The sequence below is a fragment of the Meriones unguiculatus genome, chromosome 3 (assembly GCF_030254825.1).
Source record: "Meriones unguiculatus strain TT.TT164.6M chromosome 3, Bangor_MerUng_6.1, whole genome shotgun sequence".
NCBI classification, from domain to species: domain Eukaryota; kingdom Metazoa; phylum Chordata; class Mammalia; order Rodentia; family Muridae; genus Meriones; species Meriones unguiculatus.
The window spans coordinates 174,539,148-174,552,221 of NC_083351.1; the positions used below are offsets into that span (position 1 = coordinate 174,539,148).

Here is a 13,074-nt window from a genome sequence, read left to right on the forward strand (position 1 = left end):
TTGTTGAGAATAGCTTTGAAGTTGGCTTAGAATCATAATCATTTATCATGTCACTTGATCAGCAGTTCGTTCATGTTAGAAATCTCATGGGTGCAGAACACAGACGGAGAGCGAAATCAATGACCCAACCAGAAAGCATAAATCATCGTATCAAACATAAACCTGCTGATTACTGTGTCTCATTTCATCTTAGTCTCTTGGTTCGGGCTTTCTAAACTGTTATAAAGACCATAAAAACGGAGCCATTGAAAGGGCCACCCTAACACCTGCTGGAGACAGCACAACGGCTGTCCCTTGTTAGACATGTCTAGTGTTATTTTTAAGTGAGATTCAGAATAATGGTTTGGTAGAGGACTTCCATTCGGTAGAACCATAAGTCTGTTAGGTGACTTGAGTCCTGAGCTATATGAAGAACACACAGTATCTCATGATAAAAATAATCCTAAAGAAATTGTGATTGTAGAAGTAATAACAGGGAAGGGAGGTACAGTAGGTCATTTCCAGTTGTCATCTTTAAATAGTTTTGGCAGACAAGCTGTTCTCAATGACAGGAAAAAGATAGTGTTTCGTGTGATGGCTGGTAATTCACTAACGGGAATGCCAATCTCTTGCAACTCATCAGCCCTACTCCTGGAACAAGGTGACCTGAGACTTGCTTGTGATACAGGTTCATGGGGCTGGATGGATCCTTTGCTGGACATCCTTGGGCCATAGGAGAGCTCCCTGGCCTAAATTTGGACCAGACCCCCAAAGGTAGCACATGTCCTCACGTCTATGCTGCTTCTCCCTTCACTGGAATCTCTCTTTACTTATGTAAACATAAGAGCATATGGTTTGTGGCTTTCCTTCTTAGGTGAGAATAGCTGTGTTCATTTCTGATTCAAGGAGAGGGATTGAGGGAGACGTCATTTGTATTAGGAGGAATTTTTCCTTACTGACTGGAAGCCACATAAGATAGAGCCTGGAACCCAGAGTCAGACACTGGTTACTGGGACCTGAGACAAATCCCTCGGGCTCCTGAGTTTTATTGCCTATAAAGCAGGAATAATAGAATCTTCCTCATATGATAGTGATTAGAATTGAACTGCTTTTGGCTAATGAAGGCCCAGTGTATATATAGTGTATAAACTAGACACTCACTGTCCTGGTTTGTTTTTTTTTTTTTTTTTTCTGGTGTTGTGATAAGTATGTCAAAACAACCTGGAATGTCGAGTGTTTATTTCAGCTTGTAGGTTTCAGTCCATCACTGAGAAAAGCCAGGAAACCCGCTCAAGCAGGAACCGGGGCAGAAACCATTGAGGAACTTGGCTTCCTGGCTTGCTCCCTGCCTCCTGCTCAGATAGCTTCATCTACACACCCAGGTCCACCTTCTTAGAAATGGTGCTGCCCAAAGTGAGTTAGGGGCTCACAAACCCTCCTCAGGTAAGACACAGCCCCACAGACATGCCAATGCACCAACCTGCTCAGATGCAGGCTCGGTTAAGGATCCCTCTTCCCAGGTGGCTGTAGCTTGTGCCAAGTCAACCGTCAAGACTAACCAGGGCAAATGCTATCGTTATATTTTACTATAACAGTAGTTTGGGCTTTATTCAAGTTTGATAGAATTTTCTCTTCCTGTAAAATTCGAGAAAGAGGTCTGATGTGCATAAAGTGGATAAAACTGAACTCCGTCTTGTAGAACTAGTGAGGAGGCATCCTTCTGGCCTCACCAGAGTGCACACTGAACAGGGCACATTGGAAAACAGCTTCACCAGTGTTCACAGGCCTCACCTTCAGCAGCAGGCTTGCTGGGAGCTATAAACAGATAAGGGAAGTAGTTCTGAAAAGTGAAATATCAATAATGAATATTTGCTTTGTAGCTTTGTAGCTACAATACTTTGTAGCTTTACCGTGTGTTCCTTAAACTCTTGACCGCATCATATATATATATATATATATATATATATATATATATATATATATATATAAACACTTTTCCTGTTGAGTTTGTATCCCATATGCTGTAGATAAGTGACATGGCAGATGCATACATGCCTCTCAAAAGGAAAATTTTTTAATAAGGGCAGTAAATAAGTATATAGGAATAAATTCTACCTCATGCCTGACGCATTACTGAATATATTGTCAGTCGAGTGCAAATTAGTGCCGAGTTTAATTTATGGGCTGTAAGAATGCAGCGTTTTCCTGCCTGCTGTACTCTAGTGCAGGCACAGTGAAGGCGGGACATCCGGCGTCCAATCAGGATTCTGCTGCTCTCCCCACCCAGGGAATCCTGGGCGCATGGCTCAGCCTGCACCTCCTATGCAACCTCTCTGCAGATTAGAGCTTTATTATTAGAGATTATGAGCTGCTTGACCCGGAGCTAGGGAGCAGGCAATGCAAAGCACCTTTAAGTTGTAGTTACAAGAAGGTAAGAGAAATTCACCAGGCCTATGAAATGCACAAAACAGCCGCATGACCCCGACCAGCTCTCATCCAACAAGGGGCAATGAAGGAAACAATCCCATTATTCCACGGTCAGAGATTCAGTCTGACTGGAGAACCGGCAGCCACAATTGCTTACCCATCAGCTGTGGCAAAAATTAGTCACCATTGTTTACACAGCGTTTGCGATGTCTGGGTCACCAGCTGTCTGGAAAAAGAGGAACACAGCTTCCTTTTTCTGCTAATGTGCAGTGCCAGCCAGCTGGCGTTAGGGAAGAGGGGAGAGAGCCTCATGCTGACAGTGTAACTCCTTGTCTCGTTGGATCCCTCTATCCTTGTGGCGGGTGTTGTCACAACCTTGATGGATCCAAGGGCTCCTCAGGTCAAACGACGGCGAAGACCTCACAGAAATATGGATGTGTCTCACTCCACGGCCAACATAATGCCAAACCACTGACTGCTAATACCATAAAACCATACATTTTCACCACTGACAAGCTGCAATTAGCAGCTAAAATTACGAGTTCTGTGTAAGTGCATAACCATATTCCCAGTATGGTGTTTGGAAGGTTTCTGAGCACCTAGTGCTTTTCCTATCAATAATTTACCCAAAAGATTTAGGCCTCTGGTTTCCGCTTGGGTTCTTTTGTTGTTGTTGTTTGATTTCCTTACAATTTACAAATGTGCCTTACTATTAAGTTAGCAAAGGAGAAGAAAATTCTGGTAAGGAAAAATACTAAATATCTATGTCAGAAATTTTTAATATATGAAAAATTAAAGTGCTGAGAATTAGAAGCAGATTTGTATTCTCTCTGAGTTAGTTTAAGAGTTGGGCTGAGGGGGCCAGAGAGATGGCTCAGGCTTAAGAACAGTTGCTGCCCTTGGGGGGGACCCAGGTTTGGTTCCCAACACCCACCTGGTAGCTTACAAGCACCTGGCACGCAAGTTCTCAAGTTCCAGTTCCCGGCGACTCTTCGGGCCTCTGAGAGCACCAGGAGACATGGTCCACACACCTGGAAACAAAACACTTACACACATAAAGGAAAAAAATAAATAAAAGTGCATTTTAAAGAATTGGACTTATAAAAGCGAATTCATTTACTGGTGTACTATTACCTCTTCTTGTGTATTGTTTGTAAACCATGAATGGTATCCTGGGAATTTTTATGGTTGCCATTAGCTTTTAGATTAGCTTCATGGTACAATACTCTCTTCCATTTAGACTAACACTATCATTAAAACAATCCATCACTTACCACGTCTTTGCTGTCACTATGTCTAATAATGTACCTGGGTTATCAGAGCTAAAAATGGCATAAGTTGTAAGAATTATGTTCTAAGTTCTTTCACTAACTGTGATATACAGTAATGAAAAGATATCTACAGATAAAATATGAATTATATCTACAAATTATATCTGTATAATATCTACAGGTAAAACACAAGTTATAGAAGCTAAGGAAACTCATGATAAGACAGCTGTAATTTTACCCTTTAAGCCTGCTGACACATTCAGTGTAGATCAGAAGAGATTTGGAAGTTTTAGTCTTTGCATGTACAGGCTTCATGCCTAGGAAGTGTCTACTGGACTGTACCGTATAAAGGACTGAATGAATAAAACCAGCTTCAGATAAATTATAATTTGCCTCCGGGAAATATAATTTTGCCAAAATAAATTTCATGAACTATTATGGACAAGTATTTATTTACAGGCAAGTAAGCTAAACATTAAAATGTGCAAATTTACAATTAATGTGTAAAATTTTATCAGTGAGAATTTAAAATTTAGTATAGAATAATTAAACACAAGGCCCATGAAACATAACTTGATCTCATGGTTTTAAACTTTTCATTGTTTAGGGAGTGTTATAATGAACCTTGACTTTTAATTTCCTTATGAAAAGATTAACTGAGGCCAGAGAAGCAGCCGATAAGTGGCTGACCACTCATCTGGCATGTATGAGCTCTAGGGTTTGATCTCCTCTGCTACGAACAAGAATAGGGTTCAGTCTGTCTGCAATATACTTTCCAATGTCTTTATTGGCATTGGCATTGTTAGGAGTTAGTGGTTGTCTGGTTGGAGTTTCTATTGCTATGATAAACAGCATCACCGGAAGTCTTGGAGAGAAGGGGGTTTCTTTTCAGCTTACACCGCTCAAGGCAGGCTCTATCACTGAGGAATGGACGGGCAGGAACCTAAGCAGAGGCTGGGATGGAACTGGCTTCCCAGCGTGTTCCGCACAGTGTGCTCCCCACATCGTGCTCAGCCTGCTTTCCCATGCCACTCAGAACCCCTCAGGGATGGTAGTGCCACGCTCCCAATCAGTCATTAGGCAGGACAACACTCTCAGATGACCACAGGCCCATCTTCTGAAGGCATTTTCTCCAACAAGATTCCCTCTTTCTGTGTCTAGGTTGCTGTCAAAGTGACAAAACCCCACCAGCACACCATTGCTAATTGTTCATCATGAAATAACCTGGGATTGTTTTGTTTTAGTTTTGGTTTCTCTGTGTAGCCTTGGCTGTCCTAGAATCGCTTTGTAGGCCAGGCAGAGACCCGCCTGCCTCTGCCTCCCCGAGTGCTGGGATTAGAGGTGTGTGCCACCACGCTCGGCTAACCTGGAAATTTTATAAAGTAGGTTTAGGACTTTAGGAGGAAGAACTTAGTCAGGAAACACAGGCATAGAGCACTGAACATAACAGTGTCTCCCACAGAATCCGCTACTGGAGAGCGGGGACAAGGGCTGAGTCATACGTCGCCACACCTGTAGCCATAGTTCTGTGCCCAGCTGCCCTGCATACAGCACAGCATTAACAGATGCTTACGGAGGGCGTATAGGAAATCTCTTATCCAAGTTACAAAGTGCCAGCTTGGGCGACTTTGAGGCAACACTCTGCATGTGTAAAATTAAATTAAAGCTCCTGAGATCTTCTGATAGTGCTGCCAGTTCTAATAAGTTTTCACCCCACCCTGTAAACAGCACCACCTTTCCAGTGTTCAGAAAGTTAAAATTTGATAAATTCATTATTTATTTAAAGGAGTAAGTGCGTGAAAGACCTCCAAATCATGTTCCCTAAGTGAGGGCCTGGCTGCCCCACCCCCATGGCAAATGCAGCTCTGCAACCCTTTCCTCTGTGGTCAAGGATAGGACATACTTGTTGACATGAGACTGATGGCGTTCTTTGTACTGTTATTTTTTTTTTCATTTCTTTTTAATCCAGTTGTGAAATGTGGAAGAATGGTAGCCAGGGTGAAGCTTTAGATGGATGGATTATGTGGCTAGGTGAAGGATGGGGAGTCATAGGGGCAGGAGGCTGTGGAACCAATGGTGTGGCTTTCCTGCTAGGCCCTGTTTCCACTGCTGCAAGATGCACCAGAAAGTCACAGCATCTCACTGTGCTGATCAGTGGATGGAGAAGGCATTTCTCTGAGGTCAACATGTTAAGTTTCTTATTAAAATGGATAGGAACTCCATCGTTTGCTTATTAGGTGCTGTGTTATGCTGATTAGCCAGTTTTTATGCTCCTATTTATTTAGGGTAAAGTTCATCTGTCAAAGTTCCAGAATTGTTTTTACCACCATGTCACAGGGTAACTGAGATGATTTTAATTGGGAAGAGCAGCATGGAAAGAAAAGTCTGTACAGATTTTTCATAACTAAGGTTAAGCTTGGGTCATGGAGCCAGCTTCAGGAGTAGTTATGATGTTTGGGAGAATGGCAGAGCCAGCTTTGTGTGACGGACAGCTGTCATCTATGACAGCATAGACTCCAATCAAAGCAATCTAAATCATTTTCCTCTTCTGCGAAACACAGTAGCAGCCAGTTGTCTAAGCAAAAGGGGGAGGCATTCTGAGGGTCTGGAGCGTTGCAGGCTATTCTAAGAATTCCTATACGGAAACTCGCTGAAGTACATGCTGAAGATTCAAATCAGTAGTTTTCTAATAGTGCAGTTTCTCACTTTTGCTCTGCCTGTGACTGTCTGCAGGAGACTGCGAATGAGCAGGTCTAAACGGTCACCTGACTTTTAACCCTTACAAAGGTTGCTTGACTTACTTCATATCACAAAGACCGACTGACTTCTGTGACGGGTTATGATCTCCCGTGAGCCCCAGAATAGAGCAGTGGCATTAATTGGTCCCAGGTACCAAACACATTTGAAAACAATGAGCTGTAAGCCACGCCGACCAAAGTAAGTGCAGAAAGGGCCTCACAGCCAGAGAGAGCCGGGAAACAGGATGAAGAGGACAGGGGAAGCATGCACTGCTCTGCCAACACATTCGAGGCTGACTTGTCTGCGGAGAATCCTGAGGGAAGGCCTAAGGAAGCCGTCTGTGTGATGAGCTTTTCCAGCAAAGGAAACCACCAGGGGTAAAGGGTTTGATATGAGGATACTTTGGCCTGTGTGAGAACTGCAAGGGGCAGGTTAGCTGAGACTTAGTGACAGGGGAAGAGAACAGGTCAAAGACTAGGGCCAAATGCGTGGCCATCTGCCTAGAACATTAGCGATTATGGTGCTTTGGGAGGCAGCACTGCCAAGGGACATCCATTTCCTGTCTTCCAGGGCTAGCAAATTTAGCATTTCAGTGTGCTCCATCGCTGCAAACAAGTAACACTGATTATCCAAGGGATGTAACAAGGGAGTGCAGGCCCAGGACATTCAGGGCCGTACAGTTAGAACAGGGGAACGACAGTAGCGTGGTCCCTGTCTGTCACAGTCCTCAGCTCACCTCATGGTCTACACAACAGGAGGCAAACCTGCCCTCCACTTCCGTACCCAAGCTCAGGAGCATGCGGGCTGACAGAAAGGCTGTCTGTCATTTTAGAAGCTTTCATATGTATATTGCGTATTTACAAATATGTTTTTAAATTGTCTGAAAAATTACACTAAATGATTACCTCTACGTGAATAACTAGAAAATTTGTTTCTTCAGGGGACAGTACATAAGGGCCAAGTGTGCGCCTGATAATTGTGCTGCTGTATTGGAGCTACCGTAAATTTACATGAACGGTCAGGAAAGAGCACAATTCTGTGGTGAGCACACAGTGGGCTTATTTCCAGGAAATTCTCCTCCCCATCCTCACCCCCACCTTTGATCCCTGTTTCCACTTCCTTTCTGCTTCTGCTTTACAAGTTGAATAGCTTGTCAGGCACCATTTCTAAGTTCCGCCATTCCTTCCGGGGAGTTCTAAAGTTTCAGAGATCCATCACGGTTCTGTGCCTGTCTGCTCTTTTAGCATGGAATAGCCGGAAGCCTCCTGCCACGGAGTCGGTTCCCCACGTGACTGAGGTCTAGCGTGGTGTCCATCATAAGCCAGAGACTGAGCTCCAGCGGCTCCAATGGCTCCTGTGCTCTTGACCCCGGGACTATGGCCTCGTGGAATGGTATTTGCAGGAAAGACGGTCACAGCGTAGGAGATAGATCTCAGCCAGGCTGGTCTGGCCATCTGTCAGACCCACTTCTAACAGGGGTCTTCACGAGAGGAAACAGCAGTCGGTGACTTGAAGTTGTCTTAGGAGTAACGTGTGTGTCTCACACGGTCTTTGTTAGGGTCTAGCTCTTCTCGAAGCTTGTTTTACCCCTAGATAAATCGTGTGACTCCCCCCCCCCCATGACACTCACTTGCTATTAGACAGCCAGGGTGCTGGGATGCATGCCATTTCCTCCACCTGGTTGTGGAAGTCTCCACACAAAGTCAAATGTTAGTTGATCTTTAATGTTTTTAGTTGGTGGAGCTGCTGCGTGAGGCTGCTGTGGGCATTCAGCTCCAGGCTGAGCCGCTTGCTGTGTGTATGTTTCACTTACTGAGAATCTCACCTGTTTTGCATGTTCATAGTTTGTGCTAGTTGAAGTCTCCAGCAGCATGCACAAGGATTCCAGGTGCCCCACAGCCCAACCTCTGCTTTCTCCTGTCACCTCCCTTTTGCTCCAGCTGGCTAAGGAATGCTTCCTGACATTTTATTGTGGTTTGGACTTTCATTTCCGTGGTAACAAATGGCTCAGAGTGTCTGCTTAGATACTCTTTATTAAATGTCTACTAAATGTCTTCTTTTCCTAAGTGCTCAAATATTTAACCCATTTATGCATCATATTATTATTTTATCTTATGAGTACTTTATAATTTATAGTGTCAGTACTTCCTCGGGTAGATATGTGTTGCAAATATTTTCCTTCAATTTGAAGATCATGTTTTCTATAATTTCTAAGAATAAAGGTTTCACATTGGAAAGCTCTCATTCATCTACATGTATGTGCTGTGGATGGGATTTGAAAATTGCTGCAATGAAAACGTAGGTTTGTTTACTAGAAACTATATGCTCATGGAGTGTTCTCATTAAACTAAAAATTTCATGTGTAGAGACATAGTAATAAAAAGAAATGTTAAGAAAATGTTAATATTTTAGTTTTATTACCTATGTATTACTTTAAAATATGTAGCGATTAAAAGAAATTATTTAAAACAAGAAAGGAAGGGACTGTTTTTATAATTCTAACTTACCCTTCTTTGTAATTTCTCTTAACGTTTAATGGCTGTTTCTATTTACCACTTTTTAGTTATGCGTATAAAACCTTCACAAAAAAGAATTCAATCATATTCTTTTTGGAAACCCACTTCATATTTTTGTTTAATTCCATACCTCTCATGCATGTCTTATAAATGCAAACATGTAATATGTAAACAAAAATGTGAGGAGGAACATTCTTATTATCTCCTTTCACCCAGAGGTCACATTGGTTGTCCCCTTCGTGTTGCTGCCATCGTGAGGTGCCCAGGCAGCAAGTGTTTATTGAGCATTTGCTCATGTCGCTGCTAATGTAGATGTCGGGGGCACAGGAGCGCTAAGGCAGTGAGTGAATCAGAGCACTAGTGATGGTTCATGGCTGTGATGAAAGTAAGCACGGGCGCGCTCCTGAATATCTGTGGGTGTTTACCCAGCTCTGAGGAGGAAACCATGGATTCCCCTACGATAGGAAACAGGCTGTAGATGTAACATTTTAGGCAGAAACTGCCCACATGATAGTCTCTAAGAACCCAGGTGTGCACAGCAATTCTTACACTAATTGATTTAAAACTAAGAAAGTATGGTTTGTGACTTCAACTTTATGATCAAAATAAATTGGGATACATAGTTTCCAAAGATTCATTCATTTCAGCTCCTACTGTTTTTATTTAATTTTTTTATATTTTTGAAGTTATAATACAGTTGTGTCATTTTCCTCCAAACCCGCCCATGTGACCCTCTCCCTTGCTCCTTGCTCTCTTCCAAATTCACAGCCTCTTTCTTAATTCTTGTTATATGTGTGTATGTGTTCCTAATATATAAATAAAACTTTCATACTCCATATAAGGCTACTTATATGTACACGTTTTGGGACTGGCCATTTTGTAGTGGATAACCAATTGGTGTGCTCCCTCCTAGGGAGGATGATTTCTCCTGTGCCCAGCTTTCCTTATTTGTGTGTAGTTCTCAGTCTGGGATGGACGCCTTATGATCCTCCTCCCACGTTAGCATGTCTGTTGGTGTCACCCTGTTCAGGACATGTTCCGGCAGCCATGTTGGTGAGACTTCATGAATGTAACTTCTGAGGTTTCTAGAAGACACAGTCTCACAGCAAACTTCCTGTTATTGTGGGTCTTACAATCTTTCTGCTCTGTCTTCCCTAGTGACCCCTGAGCTGTAGGTATAGGAGTTGTGTTGCAGATGTATCAGCTGGGATTGAGCTCCGCTGCTCTCCATCTTAATAAATTGTGGTTTTCTGTAATGCTTTTCTTCTTCCTGTTGCAAAGAGAATTTGCTTTAATGAGGATGGGGACTACACTTAATTGTGGGTATGAGGACAAATTTGTGGAGTGTAGTCAGTGATTGTGCTGGTTTAACAAAGTGGTGGTAGTACATTCTCCTCAGGGATCCATGAGTTCACCAGACCTAGGTTTTCGGCTGAGTTTTCTAGAGCAGGATCATCTTCTTGCTAGTCCAGCCTTAAGTCCAACTAGAGAGCTGTTGATTTGTCATGCAGAAAAGGTCTCTGTAGTTTTGGTGGTGAGACTATTGCATCATTTGGTGATTGCAAGATTCTAGGTCGTACTTTTACTTAAAGAAAGAGGAATCCATGGAACCCTTGTTTCCTCATCCCACAGAGACAGAAAACAGGCTCAGGCACTTCCCTTGGTTAATCTGTCATGTGTCCGGTTTTAAGACACACAAAGGCTGTGGTTCCAACTATGCAATTTAGAGAGTTTCAGAGGATCCAATAGTGCAAGTCAGTTATTGTGGTAGACAGGCTGCAGTGCTTCTGGGACTCTGCTTGTTATAAATAATTCTTCTTTACTATAAAAATGATAATTTCTTATAAATTCTTTACAATAAAAATCCTGTGAAATAAGCATGGTACAAAAGAGACAATTACATGCCTTTATGGGTCAGTTGTTCTTCATATGTAATTTAATAATTTTTTAAGATTGTTCATTGTATATAAATGTTCATTTCTCTAAGTTTGGAGAGAAATAAAGGGGGGAAAGAACGAGAGAGGAGAGAGCGAGAGAGCAAGAGAAAGAGGATGGATTTGTGAAGCAGAAGCAGATAAACGAACCTGGCCCTTGGTCCCCAACCTTAGGTGTCAGTGGAGCTGCACGCTGCTTCACCTGATCGTGATTTTGTCAGCGTTTATTTGCAGCCTTTAGAAATGCATCATCTTGCTTCCTGTCCTTATGTGTTGGATTTTTTTTTCCCGATCACAGCATATGTCTTGGGTCAACGTGAGATACCTTCTCTTTCTGCTTGTGCACAGCAGCACCATTTGTCTGACAATAAACAACTGCTCGGTGTCACTCAATTGCATTCATGCTCCAGGTGTTGGACAACCTACACAAGGCAGATCCTGTAGCAGAGAAGACCAGGATCTATCAAGGGAGATCGGCTTTGCCTCTGTGGGCAGATTGATACCAAAAAGCAATGTCAGGGAAAAGAGTCTACGCAGGCCGAGGGGATAAGGGACAGGGGTGTGTGGAAGAGGGAAATGTGTACAAGCAAAAGTGGCATGGTGCTTGGAGGACCTGGGAAAACCTACAAGATGACATTGTATTCGGAAAACTGTTTGGTTGACTGTGTGTAAATAAAATGGTGTGATTTTGGAGAGAGGTGCAGATGCCGCATGCTGAAGAGCTTTCCGCACCAAGCTGAATCATATGGTACTGGAGTCAACGGTGCCTGAATCTTAGGTGCATAAAAGCAATGTATGCAATTTATAGAAATCACAGCACTGCAGTTTTAAGTCTTAGACAAAGCTCTGGTCCGCTTTTGGACATTGTCATAGCATTTTTTACAGTTATTAATACATCGTTTGAACTGGTAAAAGTGCAGGAGGTATTGCAGGGTAGAATCTGACATCCTACTCATGTACACACCCATGCGCACAGAAATATTCACCTTCATACACACACATACATATGCATGTGCGCACACACACACACACACATATATATACATATATATATCAAACATTCATGCACACAGGCACATACATGGACATAAACACATGTGTGCCCATAAAATACGTCCCACACATATACATTCATATACAGTTTCACAGCTTCCCCCTCCACACACAGATGTCCACGGGCTTTATGGCCCCTGCGAGAACAGCACAGTCCACACAGTGGAGAATCAGCCCCTTTGAGCTCCTGTGGTGCAGACAGTTCATTTAGTCCTTACATGACCGTATCAGATGCTCGGTCGTAAGCCAGGAAAGATAAGACATCTTATGAGAATTAGTTCGTAGGCTTTCAACGTCACAGACATGAAAGGTTGCTCAGGTACTCCCCTATATGTGGAGCAGCCATCGCTAAAGCCAGGAACAGTCCTTGCTGATAAGAATGAAGGCCTTGATGAGCACCGGTATATTTTAGTGATGCACACCTATTGTGCCAATATGAGGAGCATGGCTGGCACGGGCTGAGGTGTTCTCTCTTACCGTGAAGCCCCATGGGCCTTTCAGGCTCTTAACTGAGATATGGGTCTACATCTAGTATACACCCAGGCATGGCAGCCGTTCTGTGCAGTCACCACTGCCTGCGTGTACTTAGCTGCACAAGCTATTTTCACTCTCAGGTTCTTCCAGCCTTTGTGGTCTAGAGTTTCAACTTCCGGTTTCTTTTAAACATCGAAGCCTACAAATGAGGCCTAGCAGTCAGGAGGAAAGGAAAAGAGAGCACAGCAAAGCACTTGTACTCATTCTGTGGCCATCTCTGCCCTTCTATGTAGTTTTGTTCTTCTGTATAGAGATAAGACCAAGTGTTAGAGCTTATAATTGTAAAATACATTTTCCAGGGAAAAAGGTCATCACTCTCCCTGGTATTAGCCAGGCAAAGCACTGTGATAAGCACCATGCCCTCAGAGGCCCTTAATATTTAATGTTAGTATCACAGAGGTGTTGGCTTGAGAGAGAGCAGTAAATTATAAAAACTCCCAGAAGCTTGTGTCAAATGAATCAGAACAATTGATTTTCTTCTCAAATATAAGCTTGCCATGGGAAGTATTTTAATATGGCAGAAACAGGGCCAAGCTTAGCTTAGCTTTAGCATGAATGAGGCGCCAAAGACAAATTACAGGCTAAATCACAATTTATGAAGAACATAAAAGACGACTGTGC

At 42.9% G+C, this 13,074-nt stretch overlaps 1 protein-coding gene across 6 annotated transcripts in view; it reads left to right on the forward strand.

Annotated features, from left to right (window-relative positions):
* Window positions 1-13,074, forward strand: part of Arhgap24 (Rho GTPase activating protein 24) — a 633,576-nt gene that overhangs the window by 510,631 nt on the left and 109,871 nt on the right. The window lies entirely within an intron of this gene.